Consider the following 24,888-nt stretch of genomic DNA (forward strand, 5'->3'; position numbering starts at 1 on the left):
GGAAACTAGTGGTATATTATTTTATGTAACAGTAATACATAAGGTATGTGAGTTACTGGGAAACTAGTGGTATATTATTTTATGTAACAGTAATACATGTATGTGGGTTACTGGGAAACTAGTGGTATATTATTTTATGTAACAGTATACAGTAATGGGAAACTAGTGGTATATTAAGGTACATGTGGGTTACTGGGAAACTAGTGGTATATTATTTTATGTAACAGTAATACATAAGGTATGTGGGTTACTGGGAAACTAGTGGTATATTATTTTATGTAACAGTAATACATAAGGTATGTGAGTTATAAGGTATGTGAGTTACTGGGAAACTAGTGGTATATTATTTTTATGTAACAGTAATACATAAGGTATGTGGGTTACTGGGAAACTAGTGGTATATTATTTTATGTGTAACAGTAATACATATTTTAGGTAATACATATGTGGGTTACTGGGAAACTAGTGGTATATTATTTTATGTAACAGTAATACATAAGGTATGTGGGTTACTGGGAAACTAGTGGTATATTATTTTATGTAACAGTAATACATAAGGTATGTGGGTTACTGGGAAACTAGTGGTATATTATTTTATGTAACAGTAATACATAAGGTATGTGGGTTACTGGGAAACTAGTGGTATATTATTTTATGTAACAGTAATACATAAGGTATGTGGGTTACTGGGAAACTAGTGGTATATTATTTTATGTAACAGTAATACATAAGGTATGTGGGTTACTGGGAAACTAGTGGTATATTATTTTATGTAACAGTAATACATAAGGTATGTGGGTTACTGGGAAACTAGTGGTATATTATTTTATGTAACAGTAATACATAAGGTATGTGGGTTACTGGGAAACTAGTGGTATATTATTTTATGTAACAGTAATACATAAGGTATGTGGGTTACTGGGAAACTAGTGGTATATTATTTTATGTAACAGTAATACATAAGGTATGTGGGTTACTGGGAAACTAGTGGTATATTATTTTATGTAACAGTAATACATAAGGTATGTGGGTTACTGGGAAACTAGTGGTATATTATTTTATGTAACAGTAATACATAAGGTATGTGGGTTACTGGGAAACTAGTGGTATATTATTTTTAGTAACAGTAATATAAGGTATGTGGGTTACTGGGAAACTAGTGGTATATTATTTTATGTAACAGTAATACATAAGGTATGTGGGTTACTGGGAAACTAGTGGTATATTATTTTATGTAACAGTAATACATAAGGTATATTATTTTATGTAACAGTAATACATAAGGTATGTGGGTTACTGGGAAACTAGTGGTATATTATTTTTAGTAACAGTAATACATAAGGTATGTGGGTTACTGGGAAACTAGTGGTATATTATTTTATGTAACAGTAATACATAAGGTATGTGGGTTACTGGGAAACTAGTGGTATATTATTTTATGTAACAGTAATACATAAGGTATGTGGGTTACTGGGAAACTAGTGGTATATTATTTTATGTAACAGTAATACATAGGTTATGTGGGTTACTGGGAAACTAGTGGTATATTATTTTAGTAACAGTAATACATAAGGTATGGGTTACTGGGAAACTAGTGGTATATTATTTTATGTAACAGTAATACAGTGTGGGTTACTGGGAAACTAGTGGTACATAAGTAACAGTATGATATGTGGTTACTGGGAAACTAGTGGTATATTATTTTATGTAACAGTAATACATAAGGTATGTGGGTTACTGGGAAACTAGTGGTATATTATTTTATGTAACAGTAATACATAAGGTATGTGGGTTACTGGGAAACTAGTGGTATATTATTTTTAGTAACAGTAATACATAAGGTATGGGTTACTGGGAAACTAGTGGTATATTATTTTTAGTAACAGTAATACATAAGGTATGTGGGTTACTGGGAAACTAGTGGTATATTATTTTATGTAACAGTAATACATAAGGTATGTGAGTTACTGGGAAACTAGTGGTATATTATTTTATGTAACAGTAATACATAAGGTATGTGGGTTACTGGGAAACTAGTGGTATATTATTTTATGTAACAGTAATACATAAGGTATGTGGGTTACTGGGAAACTAGTGGTATATTATTTTATGTAACAGTAATACATAAGGTATGTGGGTTACTGGGAAACTAGTGGTATATTATTTTATGTAACAGTAATACATAAGGTATGTGGGTTACTGGGAAACTAGTGGTATATTATTTTATGTAACAGTAATACATAAGGTATGTGGGTTACTGGGAAACTAGTGGTATATTATTTTATGTAACAGTAATACATAAGGTATGTGGGTTACTGGGAAACTAGTGGTATATTATTTTATGTAACAGTAATACATGGGAAACTAGTGGTATATTGTGTAACAGTTACTGGGAAACTAGTGGTATATTATTTTATGTAACAGTAATACATAAGGTATGTGGGTTACTGGGAAACTAGTGGTATATTATTTTATGTAACAGTAATACATAAGGTATGTGGGTTACTGGGAAACTAGTGGTATATTATTTTATGTAACAGTAATACATAAGGTATGTGGGTTACTGGGAAACTAGTGGTATATTATTTTATGTAACAGTAATACATAAGGTATGTGGGTTACTGGGAAACTAGTGGTATATTATTTTATGTAACAGTAATACATAAGGTATGTGGGTTACTGGGAAACTAGTGGTATATTATTTTATGTAACAGTAATACATAAGGTATGTGGGTTACTGGGAAACTAGTGGTATATTATTTTATGTAACAGTAATACATAAGGTATGTGAGTTACTGGGAAACTAGTGGTATATTATTTTATGTAACAGTAATACATAAGGTATGTGGGTTACTGGGAAACTAGTGGTATATTATTTTATGTAACAGTAATACATAAGGTATGTGGGTTACTGGGAAACTAGTGGTATATTATTTTATGTAACAGTAATACATAAGGTATGTGGGTTACTGGGAAACTAGTGGTATATTATTTTATGTAACAGTAATACATAAGGTATGTGAGTTACTGGGAAACTAGTGGTATATTATTTTATGTAACAGTAATACATAAGGTATGTGAGTTACTGGGAAACTAGTGGTATATTATTTTATGTAACAGTAACAGTAATACATAAGGTATGTGAGTTACTGGGAAACTAGTGGTATATTATTTTATGTAACAGTAATACATAAGTTATGTGGGTTACTGGGAAACTAGTGGTATATTATTTTATGTAACAGTAATACATAAGGTATGTGGGTTACTGGGAAACTAGTGGTATATTATTTTATGTAACAGTAATACATAAGGTATGTGGGTTACTGGGAAACTAGTGGTATATTATTTTATGTAACAGTAATACATAAGGTATGTGGGTTACTGGGAAACTAGTGGTATATTATTTTATGTAACAGTAATACATAAGGTATGTGGGTTACTGGGAAACTAGTGGTATATTATTTTATGTAACAGTAATACATAAGGTATGTGGGTTACTGGGAAACTAGTGGTATATTATTTTATGTAACAGTAATACATAAGGTATGTGGGTTACTGGGAAACTAGTGGTATATTATTTTATGTAACAGTAATACATAAGGTATGTGGGTTACTGGGAAACTAGTGGTATATTATTTTATGTAACAGTAATACATAAGGTATGTGGGTTACTGGGAAACTAGTGGTATATTATTTTATGTAACAGTAATACATAAGGTATGTGGGTTACTGGGAAACTAGTGGTATATTATTTTATGTAACAGTAATACATAAGGTATGTGAGTTACTGGGAAACTAGTGGTATATTATTTTATGTAACAGTAATACATAAGGTATGTGGGTTACTGGGAAACTAGTGGTATATTATTTTATGTAACAGTAATACATAAGGTATGTGGGTTACTGGGAAACTAGTGGTATATTATTTTATGTAACAGTAATACATAAGGTATGTGGGTTACTGGGAAACTAGTGGTATATTATTTTATGTAACAGTAATACATAAGGTATGTGGGTTACTGGGAAACTAGTGGTATATTATTTTATGTAACAGTAATACATAAGTTATGTGGGTTACTGGGAAACTAGTGGTATATTAATTTATGTAACAGTAATACATAAGGTATGTGGGTTACTGGGAAACTAGTGGTATATTATTTTATGTAACAGTAATACATAAGGTATGTGGGTTACTGGGAAACTAGTGGTATATTATTTTATGTAACAGTAATACATAAGGTATGTGGGTTACTGGGAAACTAGTGGTATATTATTTTATGTAACAGTAATACATAAGGTATGTGGGTTACTGGGAAACTAGTGGTATATTATTTTATGTAACAGTAATACATAAGGTATGTGGGTTACTGGGAAACTAGTGGTATATTATTTTATGTAACAGTAATACATAAGGTATGTGGGTTACTGGGAAACTAGTGGTATATTATTTTATGTAACAGTAATACATAAGGTATGTGGGTTACTGGGAAACTAGTGGTATATTATTTTATGTAACAGTAATACATAAGGTATGTGGGTTACTGGGAAACTAGTGGTATATTATTTTATGTAACAGTAATACATAAGGTATGTGGGTTACTGGGAAACTAGTGGTATATTATTTTATGTAACAGTAATACATAAGGTATGTGGGTTACTGGGAAACTAGTGGTATATTATTTTATGTAACAGTAATACATAAGGTATGTGGGTTACTGGGAAACTAGTGGTATATTATTTTATGTAACAGTAATACATAAGGTATGTGGGTTACTGGGAAACTAGTGGTATATTATTTTATGTAACAGTAATACATAAGGTATGTGAGTTACTGGGAAACTAGTGGTATATTATTTTATGTAACAGTAATACATAAGGTATGTGGGTTACTGGGAAACTAGTGGTATATTATTTTATGTAACAGTAATACATAAGGTATGTGGGTTACTGGGAAACTAGTGGTATATTATTTTATGTAACAGTAATACATAAGGTATGTGGGTTACTGGGAAACTAGTGGTATATTATTTTATGTAACAGTAATACATAAGGTATGTGGGTTACTGGGAAACTAGTGGTATATTATTTTATGTAACAGTAATACATAAGGTATGTGGGTTACTGGGAAACTAGTGGTATATTATTTTATGTAACAGTAATACATAAGGTATGTGGGTTACTGGGAAACTAGTGGTGTAACAGTAATACATTATGTGGGTTACTGGGAAACTAGTGGTATATTATTTTATGTAACAGTAATACATAAGGTATGTGGGTTACTGGGAAACTAGTGGTATATTATTTTATGTAACAGTAATACATAAGGTATGTGGGTTACTGGGAAACTAGTGGTATATTATTTTATGTAACAGTAATACATAAGGTATGTGGGTTACTGGGAAACTAGTGGTATATTATTTTATGTAACAGTAATACATAAGGTATGTGGGTTACTGGGAAACTAGTGGTATATTATTTTATGTAACAGTAATACATAAGGTATGTGGGTTACTGGGAAACTAGTGGTATATTATTTTATGTAACAGTAATACATAAGGTATGTGGGTTACTGGGAAACTAGTGGTATATTATTTTATGTAACAGTAATACATAAGGTATGTGGGTTACTGGGAAACTAGTGGTATATTATTTTATGTAACAGTAATACATAAGGTATGTGTGGTTACTGGGATACTAGTGGTATATTATTTTATGTAACAGTAATACATAAGGTATGTGAGTTACTGGGAAACTAGTGGTATATTATTTTATGTAACAGTAATACATAAGGTATGTGGGTTACTGGGAAACTAGTGGTATATTATTTTATGTAACAGTAATACATAAGGTATGTGGGTTACTGGGAAACTAGTGGTATATTATTTTATGTAACAGTAATACATAAGGTATGTGAGTTACTGGGAAACTAGTGGTATATTATTTTATGTAACAGTAATACATAAGGTATGTGGGTTACTGGGAAACTAGTGGTATATTATTTTATGTAACAGTAATACATAAGGTATGTGGGTTACTGGGAAACTAGTGGTATATTATTTTATGTAACAGTAATACATAAGGTATGTGGGTTACTGGGAAACTAGTGGTATATTATTTTATGTAACAGTAATACATAAGGTATGTGGGTTACTGGGAAACTAGTGGTATATTATTTTATGTAACAGTAATACATAAGGTATGTGGGTTACTGGGAAACTAGTGGTATATTATTTTATGTAACAGTAATACATAAGGTATGTGGGTTACTGGGAAACTAGTGGTATATTATTTTATGTAACAGTAATACATAAGGTATGTGGGTTACTGGGAAACTAGTGGTATATTATTTTATGTAACAGTAATACATAAGGTATGTGGGTTACTGGGAAACTAGTGGTATATTATTTTATGTAACAGTAATACATAAGGTATGTGGGTTACTGGGAAACTAGTGGTATATTATTTTATGTAACAGTAATACATAAGGTATGTGAGTTACTGGGAAACTAGTGGTATATTATTTTATGTAACAGTAATACATAAGGTATGTGGGTTACTGGGAAACTAGTGGTATATTATTTTATGTAACAGTAATACATAAGGTATGTGGGTTACTGGGAAACTAGTGGTATATTATTTTATGTAACAGTAATACATAAGGTATGTGGTATATTATTTTATGTAACAGTTACTGGGAAACTAGTGGTATATTATTTTATGTAACAGTAATACATAAGGTATGTGGGTTACTGGGAAACTAGTGGTATATTATTTTATGTAACAGTAATACATAAGGTATGTGGGTTACTGGGAAACTAGTGGTATATTATTTTATGTAACAGTAATACATAAGGTATGTGGGTTACTGGGAAACTAGTGGTATATTATTTTATGTAACAGTAATACATAAGGTATGTGGGTTACTGGGAAACTAGTGGTATATTATTTTATGTAACAGTAATACATAAGGTATGTGGGTTACTGGGAAACTAGTGGTATATTATTTTATGTAACAGTAATACATAAGGTATGTGGGTTACTGGGAAACTAGTGGTATATTATTTTATGTAACAGTAATACATAAGGTATGTGGGTTACTGGGAAACTAGTGGTATATTATTTTATGTAACAGTAATACATAAGGTATGTGAGTTACTGGGAAACTAGTGGTATATTATTTTATGTAACAGTAATACATAAGGTATGTGGGTTACTGGGAAACTAGTGGTATATTATTTTATGTAACAGTAATACATAAGGTATGTGGGTTACTGGGAAACTAGTGGTATATTATTTTATGTAACAGTAATACATAAGGTATGTGGGTTACTGGGAAACTAGTGGTATATTATTTTATGTAACAGTAATACATAAGGTATGTGGGTTACTGGGAAACTAGTGGTATATTATTTTATGTAACAGTAATACATAAGGTATGTGAGTTACTGGGAAACTAGTGGTATATTATTTTATGTAACAGTAATACATAAGGTATGTGGTAACAGTTACTGGGAAACTAGTGGTATATTATTTTATGTAACAGTAATACATAAGGTATGTGGGTTACTGGGAAACTAGTGGTATATTATTTTATGTAACAGTAATACATAAGGTATGTGGGTTACTGGGAAACTAGTGGTATATTATTTTATGTAACAGTAATACATAAGGTATGTGGGTTACTGGGAAACTAGTGGTATATTATTTTATGTAACAGTAATACATAAGGTATGTGGGTTACTGGGAAACTAGTGGTATATTATTTTATGTAACAGTAATACATAAGGTATGTGGGTTACTGGGAAACTAGTGGTATATTATTTTATGTAACAGTAATACATAAGGTATGTGGGTTACTGGGAAACTAGTGGTATATTATTTTATGTAACAGTAATACATAAGGTATGTGGGTTACTGGGAAACTAGTGGTATATTATTTTATGTAACAGTAATACATAAGGTATGTGGGTTACTGGGAAACTAGTGGTATATTATTTTATGTAACAGTAATACATAAGGTATGTGGGTTACTGGGAAACTAGTGGTATATTATTTTATGTAACAGTAATACATAAGGTATGTGGGTTACTGGGAAACTAGTGGTATATTATTTTATGTAACAGTAATACATAAGGTATGTGGGTTACTGGGAAACTAGTGGTATATTATTTTATGTAACAGTAATACATAAGGTATGTGAGTTACTGGGAAACTAGTGGTATATTATTTTATGTAACAGTAATACATAAGGTATGTGGGTTACTGGGAAACTAGTGGTATATTATTTTATGTAACAGTAATACATAAGGTATGTGGGTTACTGGGAAACTAGTGGTATATTATTTTATGTAACAGTAATACATAAGGTATGTGGGTTACTGGGAAACTAGTGGTATATTATTTTATGTAACAGTAATACATAAGGTATGTGGGTTACTGGGAAACTAGTGGTATATTATTTTATGTAACAGTAATACATAAGGTATGTGGGTTACTGGGAAACTAGTGGTATATTATTTTATGTAACAGTAATACATAAGGTATGTGGGTTACTGGGAAACTAGTGGTATATTATTTTATGTAACAGTAATACATAAGGTATGTGGGTTACTGGGAAACTAGTGGTATATTATTTTATGTAACAGTAATACATAAGGTAATATGTGGGTTACTGGGAAACTAGTGGTATATTATTTTATGTAACAGTAATACATAAGGTATGTGGGTTACTGGGAAACTAGTGGTATATTATTTTATGTAACAGTAATACATAAGGTATGTGGGTTACTGGGAAACTAGTGGTATATTATTTTATGTAACAGTAATACATAAGGTATGTGGGTTACTGGGAAACTAGTGGTATATTATTTTATGTAACAGTAATACATAAGGTATGTGGGTTACTGGGAAACTAGTGGTATATTATTTTATGTAACAGTAATACATAAGGTATGTGGGTTACTGGGAAACTAGTGGTATATTATTTTATGTAACAGTAATACATAAGGTATGTGGGTTACTGGGAAACTAGTGGTATATTATTTTATGTAACAGTAATACATAAGGTATGTGGGTTACTGGGAAACTAGTGGTATATTATTTTATGTAACAGTAATACATAAGGTATGTGGGTTACTGGGAAACTAGTGGTATATTATTTTATGTAACAGTAATACATAAGGTATGTGGGTTACTGGGAAACTAGTGGTATATTATTTTATGTAACAGTAATACATAAGGTATGTAACAGTTACTGGGAAACTAGTGGTATATTATTTTATGTAACAGTAATACATAAGGTATGTGGGTTACTGGGAAACTAGTGGTATATTATTTTATGTAACAGTAATACATAAGGTATGTGGGTTACTGGGAAACTAGTGGTATATTATTTTATGTAACAGTAATACATAAGGTATGTGGGTTACTGGGAAACTAGTGGTATATTATTTTATGTAACAGTAATACATAAGGTATGTGGGTTACTGGGAAACTAGTGGTATATTATTTTATGTAACAGTAATACATAAGGTATGTGGGTTACTGGGAAACTAGTGGTATATTATTTTATGTAACAGTAATACATAAGGTATGTGGGTTACTGGGAAACTAGTGGTATATTATTTTATGTAACAGTAATACATAAGGTATGTGGGTTACTGGGAAACTAGTGGTATATTATTTTATGTAACAGTAATACATAAGGTATGTGGGTTACTGGGAAACTAGTGGTATATTATTTTATGTAACAGTAATACATAAGGTATGTGGGTTACTGGGAAACTAGTGGTATATTATTTTATGTAACAGTAATACATAAGGTATGTGGGTTACTGGGAAACTAGTGGTATATTATTTTATGTAACAGTAATACATAAGGTATGTGGGTTACTGGGAAACTAGTGGTATATTATTTTATGTAACAGTAATACATAAGGTATGTGGGTTACTGGGAAACTAGTGGTATATTATTTTATGTAACAGTAATACATAAGGTATGTGGGTTACTGGGAAACTAGTGGTATATTATTTTATGTAACAGTAATACATAAGGTATGTGAGTTACTGGGAAACTAGTGGTATATTATTTTATGTAACAGTAATACATAAGGTATGTGGGTTACTGGGAAACTAGTGGTATATTATTTTATGTAACAGTAATACATAAGGTATGTGGGTTACTGGGAAACTAGTGGTATATTATTTTATGTAACAGTAATACATAAGGTATGTGGGTTACTGGGAAACTAGTGGTATATTATTTTATGTAACAGTAATACATAAGGTATGTGGGTTACTGGGAAACTAGTGGTATATTATTTTATGTAACAGTAATACATAAGGTATGTGAGTTACTGGGAAACTAGTGGTATATTATTTTATGTAACAGTAATACATAAGGTATGTGGGTTACTGGGAAACTAGTGGTATATTATTTTATGTAACAGTAATACATAAGGTATGTGGGTTACTGGGAAACTAGTGGTATATTATTTTATGTAACAGTAATACATAAGGTATGTGGGTTACTGGGAAACTAGTGGTATATTATTTTATGTAACAGTAATACATAAGGTATGTGGGTTACTGGGAAACTAGTGGTATATTATTTTATGTAACAGTAATACATAAGGTATGTGGGTTACTGGGAAACTAGTGGTATATTATTTTATGTAACAGTAATACATAAGGTATGTGGGTTACTGGGAAACTAGTGGTATATTATTTTATGTAACAGTAATACATAAGGTATGTGGGTTACTGGGAAACTAGTGGTATATTATTTTATGTAACAGTAATACATAAGGTATGTGGGTTACTGGGAAACTAGTGGTATATTATTTTATGTAACAGTAATACATAAGGTATGTGGGTTACTGGGAAACTAGTGGTATATTATTTTATGTAACAGTAATACATAAGGTATGTGGGTTACTGGGAAACTAGTGGTATATTATTTTATGTAACAGTAATACATAAGGTATGTGGGTTACTGGGAAACTAGTGGTATATTATTTTATGTAACAGTAATACATAAGGTATGTGGGTTACTGGGAAACTAGTGGTATATTATTTTATGTAACAGTAATACATAAGGTAGGTTACTGGGAAACTAGTGGTATATTACTGTAACAGTAATACATAAGGTATGTGGGTTACTGGAAACTAGTGGTATATTATTTTATGTAACAGTAATACATAAGGTATGTGAGTTACTGGGAAACTAGTGGTATATTATTTTATGTAACAGTAATACATAAGGTATGTGGGTTACTGGGAAACTAGTGGTATATTATTTTTTATGTAACAGTATGTGGGTTACTACACTAGTGGTATATGGGTTACTGGGAAACTAGTTACTGGTAAACTAGTGGTTTATGTAACAGTAATACATAAGGTAGGTATGTGAGTTACTGGGAAACTAGTGGTATATTATTTTATGTAACAGTAATACATAAGGTATGTGGGTTACTGGGAAACTAGTGGTATATTATTTTATGTAACAGTAATACATAAGGTATGTGGGTTACTGGGAAACTAGTGGTATATTATTTTATGTAACAGTAATACATAAGGTATGTGAGTTACTGGGAAACTAGTGGTATATTATTTTATGTAACAGTAATACATAGTGGTATGTGGGTTACTGGGAAACTAGTGGTATATTATTTTATGTAACAGTAATACATAAGGTATGTGGGTTACTGGGAAACTAGTGGTATATTATTTTATGTAACAGTAATACATAAGGTATGTGGGTTACTGGGAAACTAGTGGTATATTATTTTATGTAACAGTAATACATAAGGTATGTGGGTTACTGGGAAACTAGTGGTATATTATTTTATGTAACAGTAATACATAAGGTATGTGGGTTACTGGGAAACTAGTGGTATATTATTTTATGTAACAGTAATACATAAGGTATGTGGGTTACTGGGAAACTAGTGGTATATTATTTTATGTAACAGTAATACATAAGGTATGTGGGTTACTGGGAAACTAGTGGTATATTATTTTATGTAACAGTAATACATAAGGTATGTGGGTTACTGGGAAACTAGTGGTATATTATTTTATGTAACAGTAATACATAAGGTATGTGGGTTACTGGGAAACTAGTGGTATATTATTTTATGTAACAGTAATACATAAGGTATGTGGGTTACTGGGAAACTAGTGGTATATTATTTTATGTAACAGTAATACATAAGGTATGTGGGTTACTGGGAAACTAGTGGTATATTATTTTATGTAACAGTAATACATAAGGTATGTGGGTTACTGGGAAACTAGTGGTATATTATTTTATGTAACAGTAATACATAAGGTATGTGGGTTACTGGGAAACTAGTGGTATATTATTTTATGTAACAGTAATACATAAGGTATGTGGGTTACTGGGAAACTAGTGGTATATTATTTTATGTAACAGTAATACATAAGGTATGTGGGTTACTGGGAAACTAGTGGTATATTATTTTATGTAACAGTAATACATAAGGTATGTGGGTTACTGGGAAACTAGTGGTATATTATTTTATGTAACAGTAATACATAAGGTATGTGGGTTACTGGGAAACTAGTGGTATATTATTTTATGTAACAGTAATACATAAGGTATGTGGGTTACTGGGAAACTAGTGGTATATTATTTTATGTAACAGTAATACATAAGGTATGTGAGTTACTGGGAAACTAGTGGTATATTATTTTATGTAACAGTAATACATAAGGTATGTGGGTTACTGGGAAACTAGTGGTATATTATTTTATGTAACAGTAATACATAAGGTATGTGGGTTACTGGGAAACTAGTGGTATATTATTTTATGTAACAGTACAGTATGTGAGTTACTACTAGTGGTATATTAATGTAACAGTAATACATAAGGTATGTGGTTACTGGGAAACTAGTGGTATATTATTTTATGTAACAGTAATACATAAGGTATGTGAGTTACTGGGAAACTAGTGGTATATTATTTTATGTAACAGTAATACATAAGGTATGTGGGTTACTGGGAAACTAGTGGTATATTATTTTATGTAACAGTAATACATAAGGTATGTGGGTTACTGGGAAACTAGTGGTATATTATTTTATGTAACAGTAATACATAAGGTATGTGGGTTACTGGGAAACTAGTGGTATATTATTTTATGTAACAGTAATACATAAGGTATGTGGGTTACTGGGAAACTAGTGGTATATTATTTTATGTAACAGTAATACATAAGGTATGTGGGTTACTGGGAAACTAGTGGTATATTATTTTTTGTAACAGTAATACATAAGGTATGTGAGTTACTGGGAAACTAGTGGTATATTATTTTATGTAACAGTAATACATAAGGTATGTGGGTTACTGGGAAACTAGTGGTATATTATTTTATGTAACAGTAATACATAAGGTATGTGGGTTACTGGGAAACTAGTGGTATATTATTTTATGTAACAGTAATACATAAGGTATGTGGGTTACTGGGAAACTAGTGGTATATTATTTTATGTAACAGTAATACATAAGGTATGTGGGTTACTGGGAAACTAGTGGTATATTATTTTATGTAACAGTAATACATAAGGTATGTGGGTTACTGGGAAACTAGTGGTATATTATTTTATGTAACAGTAATACATAAGGTATGTGGGTTACTGGGAAACTAGTGGTATATTATTTTATGTAACAGTAATACATAAGGTATGTGAGTTACTGGGAAACTAGTGGTATATTATTTTATGTAACAGTAATACATAAGGTATGTGGGTTACTGGGAAACTAGTGGTATATTATTTTATGTAACAGTAATACATAAGGTATGTGGGTTACTGGGAAACTAGTGGTATATTATTTTATGTAACAGTAATACATAAGGTATGTGGGTTACTGGGAAACTAGTGGTATATTATTTTATGTAACAGTAATACATAAGGTATGTGGGTTACTGGGAAACTAGTGGTATATTATTTTATGTAACAGTAATACATAAGGTATGTGAGTTACTGGGAAACTAGTGGTATATTATTTTATGTAACAGTAATACATAAGGTATGTGGGTTACTGGGAAACTAGTGGTATATTATTTTATGTAACAGTAATACATAAGGTATGTGGGTTACTGGGAAACTAGTGGTATATTATTTTATGTAACAGTAATACATAAGGTATGTGGGTTACTGGGAAACTAGTGGTATATTATTTTATGTAACAGTAATACATAAGGTATGTGGGTTACTGGGAAACTAGTGGTATATTATTTTATGTAACAGTAATACATAAGGTATGTGGGTTACTGGGAAACTAGTGGTATATTATTTTATGTAACAGTAATACATAAGGTATGTGGTAACAGTTACTGGGAAACTAGTGGTATATTATTTTATGTAACAGTAATATATAAGGTATGTGGGTTACTGGGAAACTAGTGGTATATTACTTTATGTAACAGTAATACATAAGGTATGTGGGTTACTGGGAAACTAGTGGTATATTATTTTATGTAACAGTAATACATAAGGTATGTGGGTTACTGGGAAACTAGTGGTATATTATTTTATGTAACAGTAATACATAAGGTATGTGGGTTACTGGGAAACTAGTGGTATATTATTTTATGTAACAGTAATACATAAGGTATGTGGGTTACTGGGAAACTAGTGGTATATTATTTTATGTAACAGTAATACATAAGGTATGTGGGTTACTGGGAAACTAGTGGTATATTATTTTATGTAACAGTAATACATAAGGTATGTGGGTTACTGGGAAACTAGTGGTATATTATTTTATGTAACAGTAATACATAAGGTATGTGGGTTACTGGGAAACTAGTGGTATATTATTTTATGTAACAGTAATACATAAGGTATGTGGGTTACTGGGAAACTAGTGGTATATTATTTTATGTAACAGTAATACATAAGGTATGTGGGTTACTGGGAAACTAGTGGTATATTATTTTATGTAACAGTAATACATAAGGTATGTGGGTTACTGGGAAACTAGTGGTATATTATTTTATGTAACAGTAATACATAAGGTATGTGGGTTACTGGGAAACTAGTGGTATATTATTTTATGTAACAGTAATACATAAGGTATGTGAGTTACTGGGAAACTAGTGGTATATTATTTTATGTAACAGTAATACATAAGGTATGTGGGTTACTGGGAAACTAGTGGTATATTATTTTATGTAACAGTAATACATAAGGTATGTGGGTTACTGGGAAACTAGTGGTATATTATTTTATGTAACAGTAATACATAAGGTATGTGGGTTACTGGGAAACTAGTGGTATATTATTTTATGTAACAGTAATACATAAGGTATGTGGGTTACTGGGAAACTAGTGGTATATTATTTTATGTAACAGTAATACATAAGGTATGTGGGTTACTGGGAAACTAGTGGTATATTATTTTATGTAACAGTAATACATAAGGTATGTGGGTTACTGGGAAACTAGTGGTATATTATTTTATGTAACAGTAATACATAAGGTATGTGGGTTACTGGGAAACTAGTGGTATATTATTTTATGTAACAGTAATACATAAGGTATGTGAGTTACTGGGAAACTAGTGGTATATTATTTTATGTAACAGTAATACATAAGGTATGTGGGTTACTGGGAAACTAGTGGTATATTATTTTATGTAACAGTAATACATAAGGTATGTGGGTTACTGGGAAACTAGTGGTATATTATTTTATGTAACAGTAATACATAAGGTATGTGGGTTACTGGGAAACTAGTGGTATATTATTTTATGTAACAGTAATACATAAGGTATGTGGGTTACTGGGAAACTAGTGGTATATTATTTTATGTAACAGTAATACATAAGGTATGTGGGTTACTGGGAAACTAGTGGTATATTATTTTATGTAACAGTAATACATAAGGTATGTGTGGTTACTGGGAAACTAGTGGTATATTATTTTATGTAACAGTAATACATAAGGTATGTGGGTTACTGGGAAACTAGTGGTATATTATTTTATGTAACAGTAATACATAAGGTATGTGAGTTACTGGGAAACTAGTGGTATATTATTTTATGTAACAGTAATACATAAGGTATGTGGGTTACTGGGAAACTAGTGGTATATTATTTTATGTAACAGTAATACATAAGGTATGTGAGTTACTGGGAAACTAGTGGTATATTATTTTATGTAACAGTAATACATAAGGTATGTGGGTTACTGGGAAACTAGTGGTATATTATTTTATGTAACAGTAATACATAAGGTATGTGGGTTACTGGGAAACTAGTGGTATATTATTTTATGTAACAGTAATACATAAGGTATGTGGGTTACTGGGAAACTAGTGGTATATTATTTTATGTAACAGTAATACATAAGGTATGTGGGTTACTGGGAAACTAGTGGTATATTATTTTATGTAACAGTAATACATAAGGTATGTGGGTTACTGGGAAACTAGTGGTATATTATTTTATGTAACAGTAATACATAAGGTATGTGGGTTACTGGGAAACTAGTGGTATATTATTTTATGTAACAGTAATACATAAGGTATGTGAGTTACTGGGAAACTAGTGGTATATTATTTTATGTAACAGTAATACATAAGGTATGTGGGTTACTGGGAAACTAGTGGTATATTATTTTATGTAACAGTAATACATAAGGTATGTGGGTTACTGGGAAACTAGTGGTATATTATTTTATGTAACAGTAATACATAAGGTATGTGGGTTACTGGGAAACTAGTGGTATATTATTTTATGTAACAGTAATACATAAGGTATGTGGGTTACTGGGAAACTAGTGGTATATTATTTTATGTAACAGTAATACATAAGGTATGTGAGTTACTGGGAAACTAGTGGTATATTATTTTATGTAACAGTAATACATAAGGTATGTGGGTTACTGGGAAACTAGTGGTATATTATTTTATGTAACAGTAATACATAAGGTATGTGAGTTACTGGGAAACTAGTGGTATATTATTTTATGTAACAGTAATACATAAGGTATGTGGGTTACTGGGAAACTAGTGGTATATTATTTTATGTAACAGTAATACATAAGGTATGTGGGTTACTGGGAAACTAGTGGTATATTATTTTATGTAACAGTAATACATAAGGTATGTGGGTTACTGGGAAACTAGTGGTATATTATTTTATGTAACAGTAATACATAAGGTATGTGGGTTACTGGGAAACTAGTGGTATATTATTTTATGTAACAGTAATACATAAGGTATGTGGGTTACTGGGAAACTAGTGGTATATTATTTTATGTAACAGTAATACATAAGGTATGTGGGTTACTGGGAAACTAGTGGTATATTATTTTATGTAACAGTAATACATAAGGTATGTGGGTTACTGGGAAACTAGTGGTATATTATTTTATGTAACAGTAATACATAAGGTATGTGGGTTACTGGGAAACTAGTGGTATATTATTTTATGTAACAGTAATACATAAGGTATGTGGGTTACTGGGAAACTAGTGGTATATTATTTTATGTAACAGTAATACATAAGGTATGTGGGTTACTGGGAAACTAGTGGTATATTATTTTATGTAACAGTAATACATAAGGTATGTGAGTTACTGGGAAACTAGTGGTATATTATTTTATGTAACAGTAATACATAAGGTATGTGGGTTACTGGGAAACTAGTGGTATATTATTTTATGTAACAGTAATACATAAGGTATGTGGGTTACTGGGAAACTAGTGGTATATTATTTTATGTAACAGTAATACATAAGGTATGTGAGTTACTGGGAAACTAGTGGTATATTATTTTATGTAACAGTAATACATAAGGTATGTGGGTTACTGGGAAACTAGTGGTATATTATTTTATGTAACAGTAATACATAAGGTATGTGGGTTACTGGGAAACTAGTGGTATATTATTTTATGTAACAGTAATACATAAGGTATGTGGGTTACTGGGAAACTAGTGGTATATTATTTTATGTAACAGTAATACATAAGGTATGTGGGTTACTGGGAAACTAGTGGTATATTATTTTATGTAACAGTAATACATAAGGTATGTGTGGTTACTGGGAAACTAGTGGTTACTGGGAAACTAGTGGTATATTATTTTATGTAACAGTAATACATAAGGTATGTGGGTTACTGGGAAACTAGTGGTATATTATTTTATGTAACAGTAATACATAAGGTATGTGGGTTACTGGGAAACTAGTGGTATATTATTTTATGTAACAGTAATACATAAGGTATGTGAGTTACTGGGAAACTAGTGGTATATTATTTTATGTAACAGTAATACATAAGGTATGTGAGTTACTGGGAAACTAGTGGTATATTATTTTATGTAACAGTAATACATAAGGTATGTGGGTTACTGGGAAACTAGTGGTATATTATTTTATGTAACAGTAATACATAAGGTATGTGGGTTACTGGGAAACTAGTGGTATATTATTTTATGTAACAGTAATACATAAGGTATGTGGGTTACTGGGAAACTAGTGGTATATTATTTTATGTAACAGTAATACATAAGGTATGTGGGTTACTGGGAAACTAGTGGTATATTATTTTATGTAACAGTAATACATAAGGTATGTGGGTTACTGGGAAACTAGTGGTATATTATTTTATGTAACAGTAATACATAAGGTATGTGGGTTACTGGGAAACTAGTGGTATATTATTTTATGTAACAGTAATACATAAGGTATGTGGGTTACTGGGAAACTAGTGGTATATTATTTTATGTAACAGTAATACATAAGGTATGTGGGTTACTGGGAAACTAGTGGTATATTATTTTATGTAACAGTAATACATAAGGTATGTGGGTTACTGGGAAACTAGTGGTATATTATTTTATGTAACAGTAATACATAAGGTATGTGGGTTACTGGGAAACTAGTGGTATATTATTTTATGTAACAGTAATACATAAGGTATGTGGGTTACTGGGAAACTAGTGGTATATTATTTTATGTAACAGTAATACATAAGGTATGTGGGTTACTGGGAAACTAGTGGTATATTATTTTATGTAACAGTAATACATAAGGTATGTGGGTTACTGGGAAACTAGTGGTATATTATTTTATGTAACAGTAATACATAAGGTATGTGGGTTACTGGGAAACTAGTGGTATATTATTTTATGTAACAGTAATACATAAGGTATGTGGGTTACTGGGAAACTAGTGGTATATTATTTTATGTAACAGTAATACATAAGGTATGTGGGTTACTGGGAAACTAGTGGTATATTATTTTATGTAACAGTAATACATAAGGTATGTGGGTTACTGGGAAACTAGTGGTATATTATTTTATGTAACAGTAATACATAAGGTATGTGGGTTACTGGGAAACTAGTGGTATATTATTTTATGTAACAGTAATACATAAGGTATGTGGGTTACTGGGAAACTAGTGGTATATTATTTTATGTAACAGTAATACATAAGGTATGTGGGTTACTGGGAAACTAGTGGTATATTATTTTATGTAACAGTAATACATAAGGTATGTGAGTTACTGGGAAACTAGTGGTATATTATTTTATGTAACAGTAATACATAAGGTATGTGGGTTACTGGGAAACTAGTGGTATATTATTTTATGTAACAGTAATACATAAGGTATGTGGGTTACTGGGAAACTAGTGGTATATTATTTTATGTAACAGTAATACATAAGGTATGTGGGTTACTGGGAAACTAGTGGTATATTATTTTATGTAACAGTAATACATAAGGTATGTGGGTTACTGGGAAACTAGTGGTATATTATTTTATGTAACAGTAATACATAAGGTATGTGGGTTACTGGGAAACTAGTGGTATATTATTTTATGTAACAGTAATACATAAGGTATGTGAGTTACTGGGAAACTAGTGGTATATTATTTTATGTAACAGTAATACATAAGGTATGTGGGTTACTGGGAAACTAGTGGTATATTATTTTATGTAACAGTAATACATAAGGTATGTGGGTTACTGGGAAACTAGTGGTATATTATTTTATGTAACAGTAATACATAAGGTATGTGGGTTACTGGGAAACTAGTGGTATATTATTTTATGTAACAGTAATACATAAGGTATGTGGGTTACTGGGAAACTAGTGGTATATTATTTTATGTAACAGTAATACATAAGGTATGTGGGTTACTGGGAAACTAGTGGTATATTATTTTATGTAACAGTAATACATAAGGTATGTGGGTTACTGGGAAACTAGTGGTATATTATTTTATGTAACAGTAATACATAAGGTATGTGGGTTACTGGGAAACTAGTGGTATATTATTTTATGTAACAGTAATACATAAGGTATGTGGGTTACTGGGAAACTAGTGGTATATTATTTTATGTAACAGTAATACATAAGGTATGTGGGTTACTGGGAAACTAGTGGTATATTATTTTATGTAACAGTAATACATAAGGTATGTGGGTTACTGGGAAACTAGTGGTATATTATTTTATGTAACAGTAATACATAAGGTATGTGGGTTACTGGGAAACTAGTGGTATATTATTTTATGTAACAGTAATACATAAGGTATGTGAGTTACTGGGAAACTAGTGGTATATTATTTTATGTAACAGTAATACATAAGGTATGTGGGTTACTGGGAAACTAGTGGTATATTATTTTATGTAACAGTAATACATAAGGTATGTGGGTTACTGGGAAACTAGTGGTATATTATTTGATGTAACAGTAATACATAAGGTATGTGGTTACTGGGAAACTAGTGGTATATTATTTTATGTAACAGTAATACATAAGTTATGTGGGTTACTGTGAAAGTAGTGGTATATTATTTTATGTAACAGTAATACATAAGGTATGTGGGTTACTGGGAAACTAGTGGTATATTATTTTATGTAACAGTAATACATAAGGTATGTGGGTTACTGGGAAACTAGTGGTATATTATTTTATGTAACAGTAATACATAAGGTATGTGGGTTACTGGGAAACTAGTGGTATATTATTTTATGTAACAGTAATACATAAGGTATGTGGGTTACTGGGAAACTAGTGGTATATTATTTTATGTAACAGTAATACATAAGGTATGTGAGTTACTGGGAAACTAGTGGTATATTATTTTATGTAACAGTAATACATAAGGTATGTGGGTTACTGGGAAACTAGTGGTATATTATTTTATGTAACAGTAATACATAAGGTATGTGGGTTACTGGGAAACTAGTGGTATATTATTTTATGTAACAGTAATACATAAGGTATGTGGGTTACTGGGAAACTAGTGGTATATTATTTTATGTAACAGTAATACATAAGGTATGTGGGTTACTGGGAAACTAGTGGTATATTATTTTATGTAACAGTAATACATAAGGTATGTGGGTTACTGGGAAACTAGTGGTATATTATTTTATGTAACAGTAATACATAAGGTATGTGAGTTACTGGGAAACTAGTGGTATATTATTTTATGTAACAGTAATACATAAGGTATGTGGGTTACTGGGAAACTAGTGGTATATTATTTTATGTAACAGTAATACATAAGGTATGTGGGTTACTGGGAAACTAGTGGTATATTATTTTATGTAACAGTAATACATAAGGTATGTGGGTTACTGGGAAACTAGTGGTATATTATTTTATGTAACAGTAATACATAAGGTATGTGGGTTACTGGGAAACTAGTGGTATATTATTTTATGTAACAGTAATACATAAGGTATGTGGGTTACTGGGAAACTAGTGGTATATTATTTGATGTAACAGTAATACATAAGGTATGTGGTTACTGGGAAACTAGTGGTATATTATTTTATGTAACAGTAATACATAAGGTATGTGGGTTACTGGGAAACTAGTGGTATATTATTTTATGTAACAGTAATACATAAGGTATGTGGGTTACTGGGAAACTAGTGGTATATTATTTTATGTAACAGTAATACATAAGGTATGTGGGTTACTGGGAAACTAGTGGTATATTATTTTATGTAACAGTAATACATAAGGTATGTGGGTTACTGGGAAACTAGTGGTATATTATTTTTAGTAACAGTAATGTATGTGGTTACTGGGAAACTAGTGGTATATTATTTTATGTAACAGTAATATAAGGTATGTGGGTTACTGGGAAACTAGTGGTATATTATTTTATGTAACAGTAATACATAAGGTATGTGGGTTACTGGGAAACTAGTGGTATATTATTTTATGTAACAGTAATACATAAGGTATGTGGGTTACTGGGAAACTAGTGGTATATTATTTTATGTAACAGTAATACATAAGGTATGTGAGTTACTGGGAAACTAGTGGTATATTATTTTATGTAACAGTAATACATAAGGTATGTGGGTTACTGGGAAACTAGTGGTATATTATTTTATGTAACAGTAATACATAAGGTATGTGGGTTACTGGGAAACTAGTGGTATATTATTTTATGTAACAGTAATACATAAGGTATGTGGGTTACTGGGAAACTAGTGGTATATTATTTTATGTAACAGTAATACATAAGGTATGTGGGTTACTGGGAAACTAGTGGTATATTATTTTATGTAACAGTAATACATAAGGTATGTGGGTTACTGGGAAACTAGTGGTATATTATTTTATGTAACAGTAATACATAAGGTATGTGGGTTACTGGGAAACTAGTGGTATATTATTTTATGTAACAGTAATACATAAGGTATGTGGGTTACTGGGAAACTAGTGGTATATTATTTTATGTAACAGTAATACATAAGGTATGTGGGTTACTGGGAAACTAGTGGTATATTATTTTATGTAACAGTAATACATAAGGTATGTGGGTTACTGGGAAACTAGTGGTATATTATTTTATGTAACAGTAATACATAAGGTATGTGGGTTACTGGGAAACTAGTGGTATATTATTTTATGTAACAGTAATACATAAGGTATGTGGGTTACTGGGAAACTAGTGGTATATTATTTTATGTAACAGTAATACATAAGGTATGTGAGTTACTGGGAAACTAGTGGTATATTATTTTATGTAACAGTAATACATAAGGTATGTGGGTTACTGGGAAACTAGTGGTATATTATTTTATGTAACAGTAATACATAAGGTATGTGGGTTACTGGGAAACTAGTGGTATATTATTTTATGTAACAGTAATACATAGGTATGGTTACTGGGAAACTAGTGGTATATTATTTTATGTAACAGTAATACATAAGGTATGTGGGTTACTGGGAAACTAGTGGTATATTATTTTATGTAACAGTAATACATAAGGTATGTGGGTTACTGGGAAACTAGTGGTATATTATTTTATGTAACAGTAATACATAAGGTATGTGGGTTACTGGGAAACTAGTGGTATATTATTTTATGTAACAGTAATACATAAGGTATGTGGGTTACTGGGAAACTAGTGGTATATTATTTTATGTAACAGTAATACATAAGGTATGTGGGTTACTGGGAAACTAGTGGTATATTATTTTATGTAACAGTAATACATAAGGTATGTGGGTTACTGGGAAACTAGTGGTATATTATTTTATGTAACAGTAATACATAAGGTATGTGAGTTACTGGGAAACTAGTGGTATATTATTTTATGTAACAGTAATACATAAGGTATGTGGGTTACTGGGAAACTAGTGGTATATTATTTTATGTAACAGTAATACATAAGGTATGTGAGTTACTGGGAAACTAGTGGTATATTATTTTATGTAACAGTAATACATAAGGTATGTGGGTTACTGGGAAACTAGTGGTATATTATTTTATGTAACAGTAATACATAAGGTATGTGGGTTACTGGGAAACTAGTGGTATATTATTTTATGTAACAGTAATACATAAGGTATGTGGGTTACTGGGAAACTAGTGGTATATTATTTTATGTAACAGTAATACATAAGGTATGTGGGTTACTGGGAAACTAGTGGTATATTATTTTATGTAACAGTAATACATAAGGTAATACATAATGTGGGTTACTGGGAAACTAGTGGTATATTATTTTATGTAACAGTAATACATAAGGTATGTGGGTTACTGGGAAACTAGTGGTATATTATTTTATGTAACAGTAATACATAAGGTATGTGAGTTACTGGGAAACTAGTGGTATATTATTTTATGTAACAGTAATACATAAGGTATGTGGGTTACTGGGAAACTAGTGGTATATTATTTTATGTAACAGTAATACATAAGGTATGTGGGTTACTGGGAAACTAGTGGTATATTATTTTATGTAAGGTAGTTACTGGGAAACTAGTGGTATATTATTTTATGTAACAGTAATACATAAGGTATGTGGGTTACTGGGAAACTAGTGGTATATTATTTTATGTAACAGTAATACATAAGGTATGTGGGTTACTGGGAAACTAGTGGTATATTATTTTATGTAACAGTAATACATAAGGTATGTGAGTTACTGGGAAACTAGTGGTATATTATTTTATGTAACAGTAATACATAAGGTATGTGGGTTACTGGGAAACTAGTGGTATATTATTTTATGTAACAGTAATACATAAGGTATGTGGGTTACTGGGAAACTAGTGGTATATTATTTTATGTAACAGTAATACATAAGGTATGTGGGTTACTGGGAAACTAGTGGTATATTATTTTATGTAACAGTAATACATAAGGTATGTGGGTTACTGGGAAACTAGTGGTATATTATTTTATGTAACAGTAATACATAAGGTATGTGGGTTACTGGGAAACTAGTGGTATATTATTTTATGTAACAGTAATACATAAGGTATGTGGGTTACTGGGAAACTAGTGGTATATTATTTTATGTAACAGTAATACATAAGGTATGTGGGTTACTGGGAAACTAGTGGTATATTATTTTATGTAACAG

The sequence above is a fragment of the Tachypleus tridentatus genome, chromosome 1, assembly GCF_004210375.1.
Source record: "Tachypleus tridentatus isolate NWPU-2018 chromosome 1, ASM421037v1, whole genome shotgun sequence".
Taxonomy (NCBI): domain Eukaryota; kingdom Metazoa; phylum Arthropoda; class Merostomata; order Xiphosura; family Limulidae; genus Tachypleus; species Tachypleus tridentatus.